This window comes from Myotis brandtii, unplaced genomic scaffold (genome assembly GCF_000412655.1).
Source record: "Myotis brandtii unplaced genomic scaffold, ASM41265v1 scaffold151, whole genome shotgun sequence".
NCBI classification, from domain to species: Eukaryota; Metazoa; Chordata; class Mammalia; order Chiroptera; family Vespertilionidae; genus Myotis; species Myotis brandtii.
The window spans coordinates 1,219,639-1,240,373 of NW_005355461.1; the positions used below are offsets into that span (position 1 = coordinate 1,219,639).

A 20,735-nucleotide genomic window follows, 5' to 3' on the forward strand; every position below is an offset into this window, starting at 1 on the left:
TCATTTCAACTCTCACACATGGTCTAGTTTTTTATTTTAAAAAAAGTATAAGTATAGTTTTATTTATCAAATGGCTTCTTATCTTTACTTTTTTTTCTTTTTTCTTGGTAGCGAGAGCTTGGAACAAAACCATGAACTGCCCCCATAATAAAAGGTTCTAATCTCTGTTAGGAACACGTGAGGCCGTGTTTACAGCAGGGAAGTAGTTAGAAAACCAAGCTTTTTCCCATGAAGTCTTGTGCCTTTGCTGCTTTTATTACAACCTAGGAGAATGAAGCTGCATGTCTGGTTTGGCATTTTTTAGCGTGGCCTGATGCTCTTTCAGATTTTCACACTGGAGCTAAGGTGGTCTCAGCTGATGAGTAACGGGCTTCCACAATATGGCCATGTGTCTGGTTTGGCATTTTTTAGCATGGCCTGATGCTCTTCCAGGTGGTCTCAGCTGATGAGTAACGGGCTTCCACAATATGGCCATTGTGTGGGCTCTGCGGTTGGCTCAGTGATATTCCTCCCACCTCTGCCCCCTGCAAGGCCACCAGGTGGCTTGAGGTGACCCTGGGAGGACTAAGCCAATGAGTCGTGCAAGCCCTGCCTACACAAAAGAATCGCTCAGGGAGACCGGAAAACATCTGTACTGGGGTCTGAGCACCACCCTTAGACCATTTAAATCTGATCCCGGGGTGGGGCCTGGATAATCCTGATGGCCAATGAGGGTTGACACAAACTCATCGAAGCCAAGCCCTCTTTGCTATCCATGAAGTCTGTGCTAAGGGTTGCTGGGAACTCAAAAGCCACTGGGAAGATTGAGAAGGATCGTCTAGAGCTGGAAGAAGGACTAACACCTTCAGGGCTGATCCTCAAGTCAATGGTCGAAATGGGTGTTTACATTTGGGTTCAGTCTTGCCAGCAGTAGTAAGGAAAATCATTATGAGGAAACCAGCAAACTGGGGGTACAGGGATCATCCAGGGTCCTGGAGCTGGTAAGTGGAAGAGCCCTGAGCCTTCAGGACTCCCATTTCTGGGTTTCAGCTGGAGGGAATCTGGTTCATTGTTGCCATTGGCCTTAAAGTTAAATCAGACAAAAGCATGGTACAGTTTTACTTGCCAAAGCACTCAAGATGCTATTTATTTCTTTTCTTACTAATGTTGATGCTAAAACATACATCCAAAAATGAGAAAAATATGCTTTGTTTCTTCTGATGAAAATATTGATGATACTTTTTCTACTGTATTTATATTTAACAGATTCATTGAATAATTTCAGACAAAGAAATAAAACTGTAAGATAGGTCTCATCTATTGAGGATAGGAATCATCAGAGTGATGGGACTAAAACAAATCTTAGAAATCCTGTAAACTGCTTCTACATTTTTCATTTATAAAACCTGAGAACCAGAGCTGTTAAGTAGATGTCATGTTTCTATCAGCAGTGCCAGGACTAGACTCCAGATACCCGCTGCCTGGTTGGTCTTCTGTCCACTATTCTGGGTATCCTATTCCTGGGCCTGTCATTAATTTTGCAAACCGTGTTAGGACTCATTGCCTCATTGTCTCAAGAAGGAAATTGGACAAAAGCAGTGGGAGGCTGCCACCTTTCACAATATATCTGGATCTTCCTTATTTTAAAATTAGAGCAAAACAAAACTGGCCACAAATAGGGGGTGACATATGCAACTACATGTACCTGGCCCACTTAGCACATAACAATACAGCTGACAGAGATGCTAATAAGGAGATGAGATGCCTCGAGACATTGATTCCTGCTCTGGAGAGAGTAAGATGGGGAGGCAGCCCCGCTACTTGCTGCAGGTACGAAAGCAGCACCAGAGCAGTGTTCTGAGTGCAGCTGAAAGGAAAGACCCAGCACAATGGACTCCTTCTCCCAGAGGCCACCTCTGGGAATCGGTGAGAACATTGCCACGGCCACGAAAGTGCTTACAACTGGCAACTGACTGCATCAGGCGTGCTCTGCTTTTAGCAACAGAGATCAGACATACAAGGGACTAAAACAGTCATGAAAGTCAGAGGTAGGTCATCTGTAGCTGATACAGTGGCTTTGCTCCATGGGGTCCTCAGACTCTCAAGTTCCCTCCATCTCATTACTCCACAGAGGCAGCCTCTATTTCAAGGTACCGCACGGTCCAAGTTGGTTGCTCCAGCTTAAGACATGACCTAAAAATGTCATCCAGAAGGAAAAAGCAGAGGACAAACAAAAAGATTGGGGCGGGGCGGGGGGGCAGGTCACATGGTGATCTTTGTCGTCTTCTGAGGAAGGTTCCCACAAGCTGCTCTTTGATGATTGTGATTATATCTCATTGGCCAGAATTTAGTCACATGGGCACATCTAGCTGCAAAGGTGGCATGACAGTGTAGTTTATTCTGGTCACCCATGTGCCCATCTAAAACGCCAATGCTCTATGATTCTGAGGAAGGAGAGAAGGGATGATGGAGGATGGCCAGCAGACTCTACCACTGACAGATAGCATTCCAGTGGACATCTGTGCTGGGCACTTGGTAGCTAAAAAGCAAGCCAAGCCCTATTCAAGGTGTCAAATAGTAACTGACATTAGACTTAACAAGACTTTAATTGAAACTTTGACTCATGCCATTCGGTCTGGAGAACTAGCTGCCAAGTACAAAGGAATCTCCTTTGCACGGACAGCTGTCTTCAGAAATTCCTTAGCTCCTCTTCACTCCTGGCCCTCACACTTAGCATAATTCTGAGATGGCTTTACTTGAAAGAAAAACCATCCAGTGAGCTAGACGGCTGATGGAAACAGCAGGTCCCCAGAGAACAATGGGGCCATGGAACCATCATCTGATGACATCATTGCAGAGACATGTGTTTTCCCTGGAGAGCCATTTACCCCATTAAAATTTCATTTCATCTCTCCTATCGTAGGGGGCATTGGAAGGATTACATGACATCTTTTTTATAAACAAACATTATGCTGGAACACAGAGAAGGCAAAACAAATGCAGTTATAAATAGAAAGGGGATATAGGAACATTTCCAGGAAAATGTAGGCGTTTTATAAATGACTATGACTGAACTTCTCTTGCAAAAAGATGCTTGTGCTTGTCTTAGAGACAGCAGAAAAGTCACAGAAGGATAACTATATCCCCTCAAAAATGAAGAAGGCTCCTTCTAGCATCTCAGGTTTCCTAGAACCCCACTTTGAGTTCATCAAAATGCAATTTGAGTGTTTTTTGACATATCACAGAACCTGAACGGCATGTCCCAGTCGCATCTAAAACCTCACAATTTTGTTCTCTGGGTCTAAGATGAACTGGAGTGGAAAGGGATTTATGAAAGTGGCACAGATTACCTGCCCTAAAGTGGGTAGGGTGTTTTAAAGCGGCAGGGAAAGAGATTAAATGAATCTGAAAGGGGACACCACTGACACAGTAGGTATAGAGTAAAAGTCAAAAGAAGACTTGACAGAAGAGAATTAAAGGGCAGAAACACAATTTAAAAATTGACCGAATGAAAAAGGACCTTCATGAAGTATGTATATTGCACTTCACAATATGTCTCAATGCAATGCCCACAACAATCATTTGACCCTGGTAGAGTTAATATTATTTCCTCAGCATCCCAGACAAAAAAATAAAATGCTGATGTGTAAACAGGAGGTTACATGACTTGCTTAAAGCTACATGGCTAGAAAGTGGCACCACTCGCTCTCAGATCCAGATCTACAGCTACAGCTGGCGGAGGAGTAACGGGCTTCTTGCTCAAGGCCCCTTCCCACCTGGTTGCTGGCCATTTGCTGTTCTCTCCCTCGGCAGGGCAGTCTGTTCCTCCTGTCTTATGCTCGTCCCTGGACTGGGACTGTCCATTCTCAGAGTGGCTCCCCCACCCGACTCTTAGCTAGACCTTTGCAAAATGGTCCTGATAAGCCTTGATAGAGTGACCCTATCAGATCAGCTTCCCGGGGCCTTTGAATTCTAACATAGTATTGGGGGCGGGGCATGGAATGACACTGCCAAGAAGGCATTTCAAGTATTGCTAACTAAAACAGTGGGTGAATTGTTTGGGGAGGAATGGGTCTTATTCAACATTTTTCTACTCTAGCATCCAAAATAAGCTAAACCTCTGAGCACCTATCCATTTATTTTTTTTACCTTAGTAATATCTGACAAGTACAAAAGCAAAAATCTAATACAAGTAGACTTTGATAGTCATTTTAAAAGCACTAATAAACTGAAAAAATGCATACACTGCTGGTAGAGTATAAATTAGTACAATTGCTTTGTAAAAGGTGAGCATTTTATTATTAGAGTCAAACCATACTTACCATACAACCCAGAATCCCACTCCTATATATTTATCCTGGAAAAATGAAGATATATGTTCATAGACCTGTAGATGAATGTTTATAGTAGCATTATCCATAATAGTCAAAAACTGAAAACAACTATAATGTCCATCAAATGGATAAATACTTTTAGACCATGCATATAAGAATAGGAAACTACTTAGACATAATACTACTTAGATATGAATAGGTAAAAACTATATGTGCAGCATGAATGGAATTCAGACTACTATGCTCCATGGGAAAAGGTAGACACAAAGGAATATACACCACATATGATTCCATTTATATGACAGTCTAGCACTGGCAAAGCTATAGAGACAGAAGTTAGAGCAGTGGTCTCCAGGGGCTAGGGATGGAGTAGGAGATTGCACGCAAAGGAGCAAATACTAGTAGAACTTGCGGGGTGATGGAAATGTCCTATATCATTATTGTGGTGTGGTTACAGGACTTTACACATTTGCCAAAATTCATCAAACTGTACAATTTTTTAAAATATATGTTTATTGATTTCAGAGAGGAAGGGAGAGAGCGATAGAAACATTAATGATGAGAGAGAATCATTGATCAGCTGCCTCCTGCACACCCCCTATTGGGGATCAAGCTTGCAACCCAGGCATGTGCCCTTGACCAGAATTGAACTCTAGACCCTCCAGTCCACAGGCTGACGCTCTATCCACTGAACCAAACCTGCTAGGGCCAAACTGTACAATTTTTAAAGTTAATTTCACTATATATGTGTTACTCCTCAGTAAATTTAACTTTAAAGTGTATTAAAGAAAAATGTGTTTGAGATTTTTTGAATCTCAAGTCTGAAAAAAAATGTTTAAAAAATAATTTATGCATCTTTGCTAGGATCTAGAAATACAGAGATGAAGGATATAGTCCCTGACTTCAAGGAGCTTATAGTGCAGCAGAGGAGAGAGGGGGAGACAAAGCCACTGCACTGAGGAATAAGTGCATTGGTGGAGATACGCACTGTGGGCTGGAGCCACAGTGGAGTGTCTAAATCCAGTTTCTGGGAAGGATGGACTCCCAGAGAGACACTTGAGCTGAGCCAAGATACTGGCAATCTTAGCCAGATAGGAGAGAAGGAAATCCTTACCTACGGAAGTGAAAAGGAGAGAGAGAGAGAGAGAGAGAGAGAGAGAGAGAGAGAGAGAGGAGGTTTTAATGGATCCACTCTAGTTTTGAAAATGAATCCTATAATGGATAGGAGAAATTTTAGACAATATGAGCCCTGGCCAGGTGGTTCAGTTGGTTGGAGTGTTGTCCCATATACCAAAAGGTTGCAGGTTCAATTCCTAGTCAGGACACACACCTAGCTCGGGAGTTCAATACCTGGTCAGGACCTGTACGGGAGGCAACCAATTGATGTTTCTTTCTCTCTCTTAAAATCAGTTTTTAATAAAAGCGTATCCTCAGGTGAGGATTAACAACAAAATTTAGACACTATGTCAGAAAATAAATGTCATGGAAGTGAGACATATTAAAATGTGAGTTGTTCTTTCTAAGCAAGTATAGATGACCTTGATAATTCAGAAAACTGAATTCATAAACAAACAGGACTGCTACATATAAGAACATGCATTCTTTGCTTTAGCATAGTGATCTATCAATTCTTCAGTGACTCAAAGATCAACACAGACTTTTGTGATCTGTTCCATTTCTAATATCTACTTCTTTAATACTTCATGTCCTATCTGTTTACTTCAATTTATTGATTTAATAGCTTGACTTCAACTTTCTTCTTCCTATTTTTTTCACCTTTTTAAAAAATATGAAACGCACAAACATCTGGTTGTCTGTCATACTGTATTATTGTGGGACATACAGATATTATTTAGCATAATGGGTTCCTTCATAGTACAAAAGTCTCTTCCCAAAGAGGCAACAGAAATAGTGCAATCTGATCATCTAACAAAAGCATTTATGTCGCCTCATAAAGCAGGTGCCTGCAAGTTACTCCATAATATTTCTACTTCTATTCCATTGGCCAGAACTTAGTCACATGGCCATACCTAGCTGGAAAGAATGATGAGAAATGCAGTCTTTATTCTAAGCAGCGAAGTGCCAGCTGCTAGAGATGAAAAGAATGGGTACTGTGGGATAATCAGGAGTCCCTGAATCAAAGATGAGATCCCCTATCCCTCAGAGTACTGGGGCCATAAAGATAAGGCATTTTCTAGTTAAAACATGAACTCTAGAACTTACTTATCAAAATTTTCTTCTGATTTAGAGCCATTTTTTAATTTCTTTTTTTTTTATCCAGTATAACCCTGGAGCATTGCAGATTATTTTACAAAGTACTAAAGTCAGTTCCTGGCAGAGTAAGCGCTAGATAAATATTGGCTTTTTGTCATGAAGCCATAAAACTTTATAGCAGCAAAAGAGATAGTAATTGAATCTAATCTTCGCCCCCTCTCCTGACCCCTCATGCAGATGTTCACTTATATATAGTCTTGGTAAGCTAGTTAAAAATAAGGAGGTGAATTTGGTACAATAATGCTATACAAAAGCAAATAGCATTTAATAATATGTAGAGTGTCCCCCCCCCAAAATGTATACACACACTGTGAATAATTATAAAAGCAGTGTATATTAAAATACATTTCATTTTCAAAATTGAGCTATCAGCGGTTAAAATGTGTATACATTTTGGAGGGAACAACTTGTATTTCTAAAATGGGGGAAATGTCTTTGGTAGAGGTGTGTTTTCTTTTTAAAATATTTTTTATTCCATTAAATTCTGTCTCTGAGGCCTTCCTTAAAGCTTCTAGGGCAGGTGGCTTGTCAAAGGTGCCTCGGGGGTTCTGCCTCTACTAACTGCAGTTTTTTGTGTGAATTCTTTCCTCGTTTGCAAAGGTTAATGTTTGTATTCCTGCACATGACAGTGCCAAAACTTTCCAAGTAAAAAGTTCTATTTGTATAGATGTTTATTTTCTAATTGTTGATCATTAATTTATTATAACCAGGCACATTTTTTAACAAATTGGCTCCATTCTTGGTAACAAAACAAAATTAGTTGCCTTTTCCGGTGTTTATCCAGTAGTCTCTCCCAAATTTGCACAGCAATATGTCAACAAGAATTACTTTCTTTTATAAATTCAGGTTTTTATAGCCAAGAATGTCACTAAAAACTGGGTGAGAAAATACTTTCTGTTCAGCTTTCTGTGCACCTTTTGCTGTGAACCACAGTTCAAGGATTACCATTTTGTTGTATATGTAGTGTTCTATTTTGGTAGATATATCCTGATGGCTAATTTTGCAAGACAAACCTGAGAAAACCTAGATAAGATTGTTGCTCTGTTATTTTATTTTATTAGAAAACATCCTGAGTAATTTCCATAGCATCAAAATACCCTGGGGCGGGGGGAGAGTAATAACTATATATTTCCATTAATTGCAATGTAATAACAAATAAATACTAGTGAGGACATTTCCATTGGATTTCATTTTTCTAGAAAATTAAATAGAAAACAGCATTGCAATTTACTTAGGAACAAACTGTTCTGAGAACTGAATTTATAATGAGGCCAAAGACTTAATCACCTTAATTATTATACAAAGGAAACAAATTTGCTTCCAAACAACCTTAAAAAGGAGTCAATCCAATAGAACTTGGACCACTTTAAGAAATGAATTTACCTTTTGGGCACTCTCAGCAAAAGTAAAATCTTTCAAGTGTTTCCTTATCCACTAATAGGTGTAAAGTGTTAGCAATGTTTATGACATCTTTGTCTCACAGCTGAGCATGGTCTAAAATCAATAACTCAGATTTTATTCCATCTCTTCTCCTTCCAAAGACCTCATTATCACAGGAAGTAGCTCCAAGGTCTCCTTCCAAGAATAATCCTTCTCTCATTCTCCTTTCCAAGTTGCTTATTCTTTCCAAGGTTAGATTGAGACCTGTGGGCAAACTGGAAGCCAAATAATTTCATGCCACCTGAAAACCATAATTTGTAAATATCTATTCAGCACACAATATCGGTGGTAGGAAGTTGATGACCTAATGAGAATGCTATGCTCTTCAGAAGAAGTGACACTGGATATAACATAGCACTTTAACTTACTTGGGAATGTTTCTTGAGTTGCAATTTTTTCATCCCTTCATTTATTAGCGATGAAAAAAAATGTAACCTACATCACCAGAAGTCAAATGCCATACACCTGTTGTATTATGTTTGCCAGGGCTTCCAAACAAAATATGGCAGACTGGATGACTTAAATGATGGAAATTTATTTTCTCACAGTTCTAATGGCTGGAAGTCCAAGATCAGAATGTTGAAGGTTTGGTTTCTTCTGAGGCCTCTCTCCTTGGCTTGCAGACGGCTGCCTTCCCACTATGTGTTCACATGGTTGTCTCTCTGTGTGTGACCTAAGTGGTGGTGTTCTCTGTATCCTAATTTCCTCTTCTTTTTTATTTCTTTCTTTTCTTATAGCCATTTTCAGGGACCTTAATGACTTCCATGTCTTTAACGCTTGTAACATGGCTTTACTATTGCCAGCTTTCTCTGAATTTCTGCAGAGAAATTCAGGTCAGCAGACTCACTGGCTGGCTTCCAATCTCCTCTTCTTATAAGGACACCAAGTATATTGGATTAGGGCCCACCCTATGGACCCCACTATAATTTAATTAACTCTGTAAGGCACTATTTCCAAAATTTGGTGACATTCTGAGGTACTGGGTGGGGGGATAGAGCTTCAACATATGAACTTGGGGAAGACATAATTCAGCCCATAACCACTGGCCATCCTGGAATGTTAAAAACAGACAGGGAAGAATCTTATTTCAACCCCTGACTTTTGGTTACCAAATTCTAAAAGTAACAATCTGACATAGCATTTCATACTTCACTTTTGGATTCCAAATCATTTCCTTCTACACAAGAAATTTGCAGAACAGAAGGAACAAAAGATTCATTCACTGATTTACTTCTACTTGCTAACAGTGTCCTGAGAAGGGGAAAAAACAGCAAAATAGTCCTTGCTTTTGTTAAGTGCTCATTCTCTGCTGAGCTTCCTTTGGGACTTTTGGAAGGTAACCTCTTGGGAGATACTCTAAAGCAGCAGTTCTCAACCTGTGGGTCACGACCCCTTTGGCGGTCGAACGACCCTTTCACAGGGGTCGCCTAAGACCATCCTGCATATCAGATATTTACATTATGATTCATAACAGTAGCAACATTACAGTTATGAAGTAGCAACGAAAATAATTTTATGGTTGGGTCACAACATGAGGAACTGTATTTAAAGGGCCAGAAGGTTGAGAACCACTGCTCTAAAGGCTTTTAAAAAATGCTTTTATCATTCATTCCTTGGAAGCAACATGATGTCATGTGCATCAGTTATGTTTGGGGCTCTAAACAACAGAAAATCTTACTAAGAGGAATTTAAACAGTAAGCACATTTATTATCTAGCAAGAAGTCTAGTGGCTAGCATTCCAAGTCAGTGAATTCAGCAGCAAAATGAAGATATAACTGGTGGTTTCCCATCTCTCCCCTCTGCAGAGTCAGGAGTTGGTTCTGTCCTCTCCTGGTTGCAAGGTGGATGCCAAGCATCAGCCCCTCACACAAGTGCACCCAGAGGTTGGAAGGGAAGCCTTCATCCTCCTGATTCTCTTCTCACCAAGGAGGAAAGCTTTGCCCAGATTGCCCTTATGCCTCTGGTCCTCAGGGCAGCAGAATATGTCATCCCAAAATGTGGCTGTAGGATTTCAGGACAAGCCGCCCCAAGATATGCTGCTTCCATGTACTGATGTTTGAGCTGCGTGCACATGAGAAACAACAAATGCAGGGAGAGGCTTTCTCTGAATACTGTACACCTTTTCTGTCTAAAGACAGATCCTCCAAAAGGAATTCAATTATCATAAATCTCATCTGGGAGTTTCATCATCAGGAAGATTGGCTCTTGTCACAGGAGAATAGACTAGAAGTCTTTTAGATACCATACCCAGATAAAACTCGTCACAAACTATCATACCTCCCATTTATTCTTCTAAGGGCCTGTTTATCTTTCTTAAAAATCATTTACTCTCCCTAAGAGTCCTAAATCTCCCCTCCCCTTTCCCTGTTAGTATGGTATTTTAAGCCTAAATTCTAAGCCACCTCAGGAAGCTAATAATTTCCCCCTGGGTATCTTCCATGTATACATAAGGTAAATATATTAATAAACTTATTTGTTTCTCTCTGTTATTCTGCCTTTTATTATAGAGATTTCAGACAAGAACTCAGAAGGGTAGAGGGAAAGTTATTTTTCCTCCCCTACAGTTCCAACTTCCCCTAAGCCATCCCCGGTAAAGGGAAATGACATTCATTCCCTTGCTTTTCACACAAATACACAGCAGAGATACACATGCTAGAGAGAAGTGCTTTTTAACTAGTTGCCGCACAAGGGCACCAGCCACTTCAGAAACAAATGGATTTTTTTTGCATTTTCCCAGAATTTTCATGAGAGAACTTGAATTTATTCGCATCATCCTTCCAATGTATTCTGTAATGTTCTAGTGCAGTGGTCGGCAAACTCATTAGTCAACAGAGCCAAATATCAACAGTACTTCTTTTTTTTGTTTTTTAAATATATTTTATTGATTTTTTACAGAGAGGAAGGGAGAGAGATAGAGAGTTAGAAACATCGATGACAGAGAAACATCGATCAGCTGCCTCCTGCACACTCTCCCCTGGGGATGTGCCCGCAACCAAGGTACATGCCCTTGACCGGAATCGAACCTGGGACCCTCCAGTCCGCAGGCTGACGCTCTATCCATTGAGCCAAACCGGTTAGGGCAACAGTACTTCTTAAAAATAGACTCGCCCAGGCCGAAAACCGACTTCTGCACATGGGCCACGAAGTTTCAATCGCACTGAACGCGCACCCACACGTGGTATTTTGTGGAAGAGCCACACTCAAGGGGCCAAAGAGCCGCATGTGGCTTGTGAGCCGCAGTTTGCCGACCATGGTTCTAGTGCCATATTTCAATTATCTATTCCTACATTAAAAAAAGTACCCCGCCCAGCTGGTATGGCTCAATTAGTTGAGCATCATCCCATGTACCAGGAGGTCACGGTTCAATTCCCAGTCAGGGCACAAGCCCCAGTTGCAGGCTCGATCCCTAGTAGGGAGTGTGCAGAAAGCAACCAATAGATGTTTCTCTCTCTTCTCTCTCTCTCTCTCTCTCTCTCTCTCTCTCTCTCTCTTTCTCTCTCTCCCTCTCCCTTCCTCTCTCTGAAATCAATAAAAACATATTTTTAAAAAATTACCCCTAAACATGGCTTAAAATAATAATAGTTATTTCTTTTGCTCCCTGATTTGGGCTGCATGAACTCAGCGGAGCAGTTCTCACTTGGAGTGTATGCAGTTGCCTCCAGGCAGTGGCTGGGACTAGGTCATCTTGGAGGCTGCTTCACTCAGATCTGGCACCTGGGCTGGAACCACTCACACATCTGCAGGCTAGAACAGCTGGGGCTCCTTGGACATTTCTCTCTCTTTCTCTCTAGGCGGTCTCCCCACTTGGTGACCTCAGGTGACTTTTTACATGGCAGCTGAAGCTTCATGCGCGAGTGTCCCACGAGCTACCTTGGTTCATCAAGGCAGCCATAAGACCTCCCAGGTTCAAGGGGAGGGAACACAAACTCCACCTCTTGATTGTAGAAGTGTCAAAGAATTGGTGGATATATTATTTTTACTTTTATCGTTGAAAGTATTACAGATGTCCCCTTTTGCTCACCATTGATGGTGGATATATTTTAAGCCACCACATATCCCTTAAAGGTTGGCCCTCCTGTCATCTACTCAGCTGGGCCACCCTTTATTTACCTGTGAGTCCACAGAGCTTGCTTTCAATAGTTGTCTGAACCTCCAGTCCCCCATCTCCCATCATTCTCCCTGCGGTTAATTCCCACTCTCATTCCACAGACCTCCTTCCCCAAGATTAACTATTTAGAGGGAGTGTTCATGGTCTTTGTGAAAAGGGACTAGGACTTTAGTTAACTCCTAGTTATTTTGATAAAGCCAAAATCAATGCAGCTAAGACAAAGACTCTCATAACCAATGTTTCAAACCAATAAACCTATGAACCTTATTTTCTCTCACACATTTGAGTCTCCAAAGAAGAAGGGAAATGCAGATATCCAACTAGCAATGGAGAAGGTTGTCCTACACCAACTTGGCCCAAAGCTACCAGGCTATTAGATATGTCCAATGGACAAGAGCAGAGAAACAAAAAGTAGGCAGGGCAGTGTGGAAGGAATGCCTATCTTGGTAGGCAATTCTGAGCTGCCTGTTCTTTTATCCCTCTTAAGGTAGAGGATTGATTTTTTATTGTTTTGTCCACATAGCAGAAAGGATGAGCATCTGGAATCCTCTTTCTCTCTCTCTCTCTCTCTCTCTCTCCCCCCGACCCTGAATCCACCCCCCCTTACTCCCCAATGCCTCTCCACTCAGTATCAATCAAACTGACCAAACTTCCTTTGAATAAAAAATTCAAATGAGAGCCTGGAGTAATGTGTATTCCTCAAAACAATTTCACACAAAAATAAATAAATAAATAAAGTTTCCAGACACAGTTTAACTATTTAGGAAGAAAGAGAACCTTATGCATTTTATACATATTGGTAGGAGGAAAGGAATTCAATGGTGCTCACTTTAGGACACAGAGTCCACTACGTGGAAATAAATTATTCAAGTTCCAAATATCTTTGATTCAGTTTTAATTTATATTAAATTTATTTTGTGTTCTTTTGTTTTGTTTTTGTTTTAAGCAGGAAATGTTGAGGGAGATTTAAAGAAGTTATCTTTGTAAGTACATTTGAGAATACAAACACAAGTTTTACAACTCGCTTTGTATAAAATAAAATAAAATAAAATAAAGTACAATAAAAATAAAATCTATGCTTATTCTGTATTTTGTCATCACAAAATTGAATTTCTATTTAACTCTGTGACTAAGGTAAGGAAAGAGTTTTCCAGTAATCGTCAAAAATTTGTCTAACTAGTTTTTACGACTTCTACTTGTAACCTTGATGTTATAAATATTTGTTTTTAGAAGCTGCATTTGCTGAAGTGTTGCAGGAAACTGTTCATGGTGAGTTGTAAACTCTGTTTTCCAAGGAAGGTTTATTTTATCCACCCATCTTGGACAACTGGTCCACTGACCTTTGACTTTGCCAATCTAGTTATCAATAACAAATCACTATGGTATAGGTTTTTTTTTCTTAAATTAGAAACATTGCTAAAAGCATTCCTACTTATAAAAATTGTATTCTACAAAATAACATTAACACCAATTTTAAGACACAATGTAGAATCTCGATTTGCCATAACCATGGTCTGGACCATTTTATCAGGTGAGCCCAGGTGAAATCCCCTGCCGCTTTGATTTTATGATATTCTGCCTAGTAGAGGGCAAACTCTGAATAAGAAGCATGTGTGGAAGATGACTGGATGGTCAATCTCAAGAGAAAAAGGTTTGTGAAAATCTTAAAAACATGATAGCAAAGGAAAAGAGATAATATAGGGAATTGTGAAATAAATGTCACAATCCGCCCTAGCTGGTTTGGCTCAGTGGATAGAGTGTCGGCCTGTGGACTAAAGGGTCCCAGTTTTGATTCTGGCCAAGGGCACATGCCCAGGTTGCGGGCTCCGTCCCCAGTGGGGGGCGTGCAGGAGACAGCCGGTCAATGATTCTCTCTCATCATTGATGTTTCTATCTCTCTCTCCCTCTCTCTTCCTCTCTGAAATCAATATTTTTTTAAAAATAAATAGATATGTCACAATCCTATTTTGTGACCATGTAACATTTACATCAATATTGAAGCTGTAAACAAAGGAAATCCATAAGTATCTCATGAAGACTCCCAGCACCACTCGTCAGATGGTGCTCCCCACTTTCAACACTGAGCACTGTAGTTACAATGAAGTTCAAGTGCACAGGGGTTAGGGTCATGCTATAAGATAACCGACCTAATGTCTTCACAAATTGACAAAAGAAAATGGAAGGAGGAGCATTGATTCAGCTTGTAAGAGCCTTGGTTATAACAAACAGATATAGTACCTGGTCTGTGGTAAGAGCCTGACTTGAAAAAAAAATACAAAACAGAGATGTTTGGGGGGGTTAGTTGAGGCAATTGAATATATGGCCAGTATATTGGGAAATAATGTGTTCATGCTACTATGTTACATTGGATAATGTGCTGAAGTATTTTGGAGTGAAATTTCATAAAGTCTATAATTCAAAATGGCTTAGTGAACAGAAACACACAGATAAAGCATATGTGCAAGATTATAACAATTTTCTGATACAGATGGTATCAGAAGCAACTGTTGATTACACTCTTTTTTCTAATTTTCCCTGACTTGAATTTCAAAATTAAAGTTTTTTAAAAATATTATTCCTGTCCCCAAATTTTAAGTATTCTTTAAATGAGAAGAAAGGCATGTTAAAGCTAGCTTAAGAAGGTGGGTCCTGTAACTTCAAAAAAGAGTTAGCAAGTACAGTACATTGCTCTTCAGATGTTAAGGCCATCATCATTAAAATAAAACTAGGAATTTTGGGGGTCCCCCTCAGATTTCTGTGCTGCACAGTGCTTGCCAATAGTGCCTCCCTCGTGTGCATCATGCTGAAAGGACAAGGTGTAGTTACCCTAAGAGCCAAACAAGTCCACCAAAAGGTGTTAGACTCTATGAGTTTCAGTGTTTCTTACTCCTAAACTAAACCAAACAAGTGGTCAGAATAAGCCTCTACTATGAAATAACAATGACTAACATTATAACAGTAATAAGAATGCCTAACACTTGTCAAGCACTCAGTGAGAGGCAATGATAGATTGGTAGGGACATTAAAAGTGATGCTTCAATCGTAATGACAGATAAGGCATGGTACACTTACGTGCTCATTATGAATAATAGTCTTTCCCTCAGTAGGTGTTATCGCCTATACATGTGATCAGTGTTATAGGAATTTAGAGGTGATAACTTCTGATTGGCTACAGCTGATATTTTAAATTTAAGTTTCCTGAAATAATTAATTTTATGGTAATAAGTGAATGTGAAATTTTCCTTCTCCCTACCCAATACTACCCCCTAGTGGTGCCTTGGCCCCTAACAGCATCTCTCAAATTCTCAAGGGGGTACAGAAAAAGAAATGGAAACACTCCATCAACAAATTGCTACTGAATCTGGGTTGATTTGTGAACATTGATTTCAAGTTGAGCCATTTTAAGTAAAGTCTTTATTTCCTTGTTTTTCCCTTCCAGGAAAACGCTACCCTACCATAACAGTATCACATCCTATGGGTCTAAGCCTTTTATCACAATGCACTGTGAAAAGGCAATGACCTGCCCTAACCGGTTTGGCTCAGTGGATAGAGCATTGGCCTGTGGACTGAGGGGTCCCAGGTTCGATTCTGGTCAAGGGTGTGTACCTTGGTTGCGGGCACATCCCCAGTAGGAGGTGTGCGGGAGGCAGCTGATAGATGTTTCTCTCTCATCGATGTTTCTAACTCTCTATCCCTCTCCCTTCCACTCTGTAAAAAATCAATGAAATATATTTTTTAAAAATTATTTTTTTTTAAAAAAGGCAATGACCTGAAAGATGAGGGAAAAGGAAAAGTAGACCTTCCCCTGGCTCATGGAAGGGCCAGTTCCTGTCCCCAGGCTGCCATTCCTTGTAGAGATGGAAAGGGAAGAAGGAAGTCACAATTCCCTGAATTTGAATCTAACTGAAACATGGTCCTAAAAACTTTGAAATCTTGATGCACGCATCAAATGCCAAAAATCCGTGTCATGTCGAAAGCAGAACTGTTTTCTGTTTTGCAAGAGGTGGCAACTTAGGTCCACCTTTGGGGACAAGCTCTTAACTTGTTCTGGGAAGCTCCTCACAAAAGGCCAAGTGACTATTCAAGGACAAAGCTGAGGCTCTAGAACAGCGATGTTCACCTGCTGTGCCATGGCACACTGCTGGGCCACAGGCACTTGTGAGACATGCAATACCAGACTATTTAGCCAGGGGCACTGACTCTTTTCCTTTAGATCAGCGGTTCTCAACCTGTGGGTTTCGACCCCTTTGGGGGTCGAACGACCCTTTCACAGGGGTTGCCTAAGACCATCGGAAAACACATATCTAATTACATATTGCTTTTGTGATTAATCACTATGCTTTAATTATGTTCAATTTGTCACAATGAAAATACATCTTGCATATCAGTTATTTACATTACGATTCATAAAAGTAGCAAAATTACAGTTATGAAGTAGCAACAAAAATAATTTTATGGTTGGGGGTCACCACAACATGAAGAACTGTATTAAAAGGTCACTGCATTAGGAAGGTTGAGAACCACTGCTTTAGATTGTCATGTAAAAAATGACAACAGCCAACACAACAATAGCCGCCCAGTGTGAATAAGTCAATATTATATCTATTTTTTTCAGATTGGCAAAAAATTTATATTTTTGGTATGCTGTAGAATTTTAGTAATTAGTTTGTGTGTGCAGTGAGGTGAAAAAGGTTGAAAATTGCTGCTCTAGAACCATGTGAAACGTTGAAAATGCAGCAGGCAGAGTTAAAGCTTTGAATACTTTTTTGTTCCATCAACAAAACAAAAATGTCATTTATTTTCTAAGCATGGGTTGGGACATTGTGTGCCTAAACACTATTGCTTCTTTTGTGGCACATGAGGTTCTTAAGGGAGACATGCTAGCAGAAGCCCAAAGCTGCAACAGCCATCTTCACCAAAATCTTAGCAAGACTCTCACTTCCAAAACTGCTGTCTCAAGGTCTTGCTGAGGGAGCAGAGCTGAGGATGTAACACTGAGAGCGGGGATTTTGTCTGTCTTATTTATGGATATACATACACCTCAGAGCCGAGAACCTTCCCAGGTTCATAGTAAGCATTTCAATGTTTGTTGAATGAATACATGAAAGAAAAGTGCTCCCCTTTTCCTCATACAAACCAGTTCTGCCCTGGGACACAGAGGAAGTAGGCTTGGGAGTATGCAAAGACAGAATCTTGGACAGAGCTGTGCCTGGTGGAGTTGATTTCTCTTGGTGTTGGTGAAGCAGTTTGACAAGAAGGGAAGAAGGGAATATGGAAAATCATGTTCCTGGGCATATATGATGTACTGATGACTCACAAAAATGAATTAGGACACCTTGAAGGATAGCAGTGTTTGTGCGAGGGTAGGTAGGAGTCAGAATCATGGTTACTTGGACACTAATGTAAATTGACCTTAACTGGTTCCCAGGTTCCTGTGAACTTCAGCATAATTAGCACAACATAGCATTAACCACTTCATGTCTCCTGAGCAGCTCTTCTCTGTTCCACCATTCTCATATTTTTTTAAATATATCTTTATTGATTTCAGCGAGAAAGGGAGAGGGAAAGAGATAGAAACATCAATGATTAAAATCATTGATTGGCTGACTCCTGCACGTCCCCTAATGGGGATCAAGCCCACAACCCAGGCATGTGCCCTTGACTGGAATCGAACCTGGGACCCTTCAGTCCACTGGCTGATGCTCTATCCACTGAGCCAAACCAGCTAGGGCCATTCTCATATTCTTACCTGTAGAGGTTGGGTTCACTTCTTGAAGATAAATGCTGCAACTGAAAATTATAACGTCTAGTCCTAGATCATTTCTATCATCAGTTTTTCTTTTTCCTTATTATTGAAAGTAGAAATCTAAGAATAATGCATCAGACCATTTACAAATTTACCCATTCTTCTCTTAATTCTGCTCTCTTTGCAGCAGATATTCCATTTCTCACTCAAAACATAACTTAGAAGATATTAGGTTATTGTTGTTATTTTTTTCTAAAATATATTTTATTAATTTCAGAGAGGGAGAGGGAGAGATAGAAACATCAATGATAAGCATCATTGATTGGCTGCCTCCTACTGGGGATCGAGCCCACAACCTGGGCATGTGCCCTAACCAGGAATGCTCATGGGATTGAGTCTAGGGCATGTGACCTGACTGGGAATTGAACCATGACCTCTTGGTTCATAGATCGACGCTCAACCACTAAGCCACACCGGCCGGGCGACATTAGGTTATTATTAAGTAGAGCCTTGTTAGCACCTCCTGAAACCCTTACTCTTACTCAAGAGGACAATTCACTTCCCCGAATATTTTAAAATCTTGCTTAGTTAAGTAAAACATCCTCCTCAGAAGCCATTTTATCTCCACTCTGGTCCATCTTAAATGCAACTGCCTAAGAAATTCTTCTGAATTTCTCCAATCATACCTCCTCCTGCCCTCAATAGCACCCCATAAAAAAAAAATCAAGAAATGCTGCAATTATTCTTCAGATGCCAAAACAACATGAATTTCAGATCCCTTATATTTCAGAATTTCTATTTCTCCTGACACTAAAACCTTGAACAGGATATTCTGCAATTTACTCTTTTCTCTCTTCTTCTAGGATATTTTCTATATGTTATTCTTAAAAAAAAAAAAAAGAACCATAACCTTTATGTATGTTTAACACTTACTACTCACACTTCACTGAACACATTGAGCGCATGCAGTGTTTTTAGACGTATAATATTATATGTTTATAATACTATATATTTAACATATGAAAACTTTTCAGAGCATTAGCTCCTTAAGTAGAAGCCATATATTGGCAAGAAGTAAGCTCTGAAACAAGTTGGGCCAATAATGGTACCTTTCAGTTAATGGATCCTAGGCCAGTCAAAGCCCTTTCATGAAAATTTTAAAGGTGGGACAGAAAAAACAACTCACTTCCAGGTGTGTTCCCTCAAAATACATAGGTTAAAGCCCTACACCTCAATGTGACTGTATTTGAAGATAGGGTCTTTATGGAAGAATTATGGCTAAATGAGGTCATAAGAGTTGGGCCCTAATCCAATGAGATCCCTGTCCTTATAAGAGGAAGAGACACCAGAAGTCTTTCTCTGGTGTCACAGAGGAAAGGCCATGTGAGGACTCAGCAAGAAGCCAAGAAGGCTTCCCCAAGAACTGAAGTGGCTAGCACCTTGACCTGGGACTCCTACCCTCCAGAACTTCTAGAACTTTCTCAGCATGCTTAACACATCATCCATAAAAAACACCCATTTCCAGCAATTAAAAAGCTTGATTTGGAAGCCAATTATCACAAATTTATTATTTAAACTGGCTGCTGCCACTTTGAGAAACAGGCATTAGGTATCTTTAAGGGGGGAGGAGATACTTCAGACCATGGGCCATATAAGGCCGGCAAGTATCATTTGGTCTGGCCCTGCCAAGGCATTAGGGGTGAGTTAATTAAATGTTTGACCAAATATAGCAGGCTAATTTTTCAGTTGATAATTTTGTATGGCCCACGAATGATGTTATAAGTATCCAAATGGATCTTGGCAGAAAAAAGGTTCCCCACCCCTGCTAAAGGCTTAAAAAATAAACTGATATTCAAAATTGCTTCTTGAGAAATGTATATTTTTGTTTTATTTTGTTTACTTTTCTATCTTTCAATCCTGTGAAGGGATTCTGTTAGTTGCTCTTTGTCTAGACTTGTATTGATAAAAATCAACAGAGGCAAATAAAAATAAGCCTCCTAGCTCCTCATCCAGGACAGGAACTTCTGGTCTACTTCTTCTTACCATGTTCCAACTAAAGTGGAAAGAAATATTTTTTAAAAATCATTATGATAGCATTAGGAGGGAATCAAGGTAGAAAAATTATGAATCTATTAAGAAGTTGTGTGTTTTGCCCTAGCTGGTTTGGCTCAGTTGATAGAGTATCGGTCTGCAGACTGAAGGGTCCCAGGTTCAATTCTGGCCAAGGGCACATGCCAGGGTTGCGGGCTCAATCCGCCCCCCCCCACCAGTAGGGGGCGTACAGGAGGCAGCCAGTCAATGATTCTCTCTCATCATTGATGTTTCTATATATCCCTCTCCCTTCCTCTCTGAAATCAATAAAAATATTTTTTTAAAAAGTTGTTTTTTTACTGAAACAGTCAAAATGGTAATCACATACTGATTTCCCAAAGCAGATACTGTTTTAAGAAAAAGCACTATGGAAAAAGCATACAATATTAATGGTCATAAACGCTTCAGCTGAGTGTATTTATTGAGGTAAAATGGCCTGGAAACAGATGTAATAAGTCAAACAAGGACATCAGCCTTTAATCATCAGGATAATGCCAAGAGAGCATTTTTGTTAGCAACTCTCCAGAGGGAAGATACTGGCCTCCTACAAGAGGTCAAGAAAGGTCACATAATCTCAGAATTCAAGGAAACAATACACACACACACACACACACACACACACACACACACACACACTATCCTATACTTCAAAATCTAGTATTACGAGTTCCTCTTCCTCTAGCATACTTCACATATGCTTTGAATTCACTGTTTCAATAGACATTTCTCTAGTTTCCAAGCAATCTGATTGTAAACACTTAA

General features: G+C 40.1%; 1 long non-coding RNA gene across 2 annotated transcripts in view; it reads right to left on the reverse strand.

Annotated features, from left to right (window-relative positions):
* Window positions 1-630: 630 nt before the first annotated feature.
* LOC106725268 overlaps window positions 631-20,735 on the reverse strand; it is a 23,580-nt gene continuing 3,475 nt past the window's right edge. Inside the window, exons 2-4 of one of the 2 annotated variants that reach the window (XR_001361135.1) lie at window positions 12,236-12,239; window positions 4,064-4,072; window positions 631-641 (exon numbers count right to left, since the gene is read on the reverse strand). This is a non-coding gene — a long non-coding RNA (uncharacterized LOC106725268). Of the gene's footprint in view, window positions 642-4,063; window positions 4,073-12,235; window positions 12,243-20,735 lie in introns of both variants that reach the window. The other variant, XR_001361134.1, reaches the window with a different exon arrangement.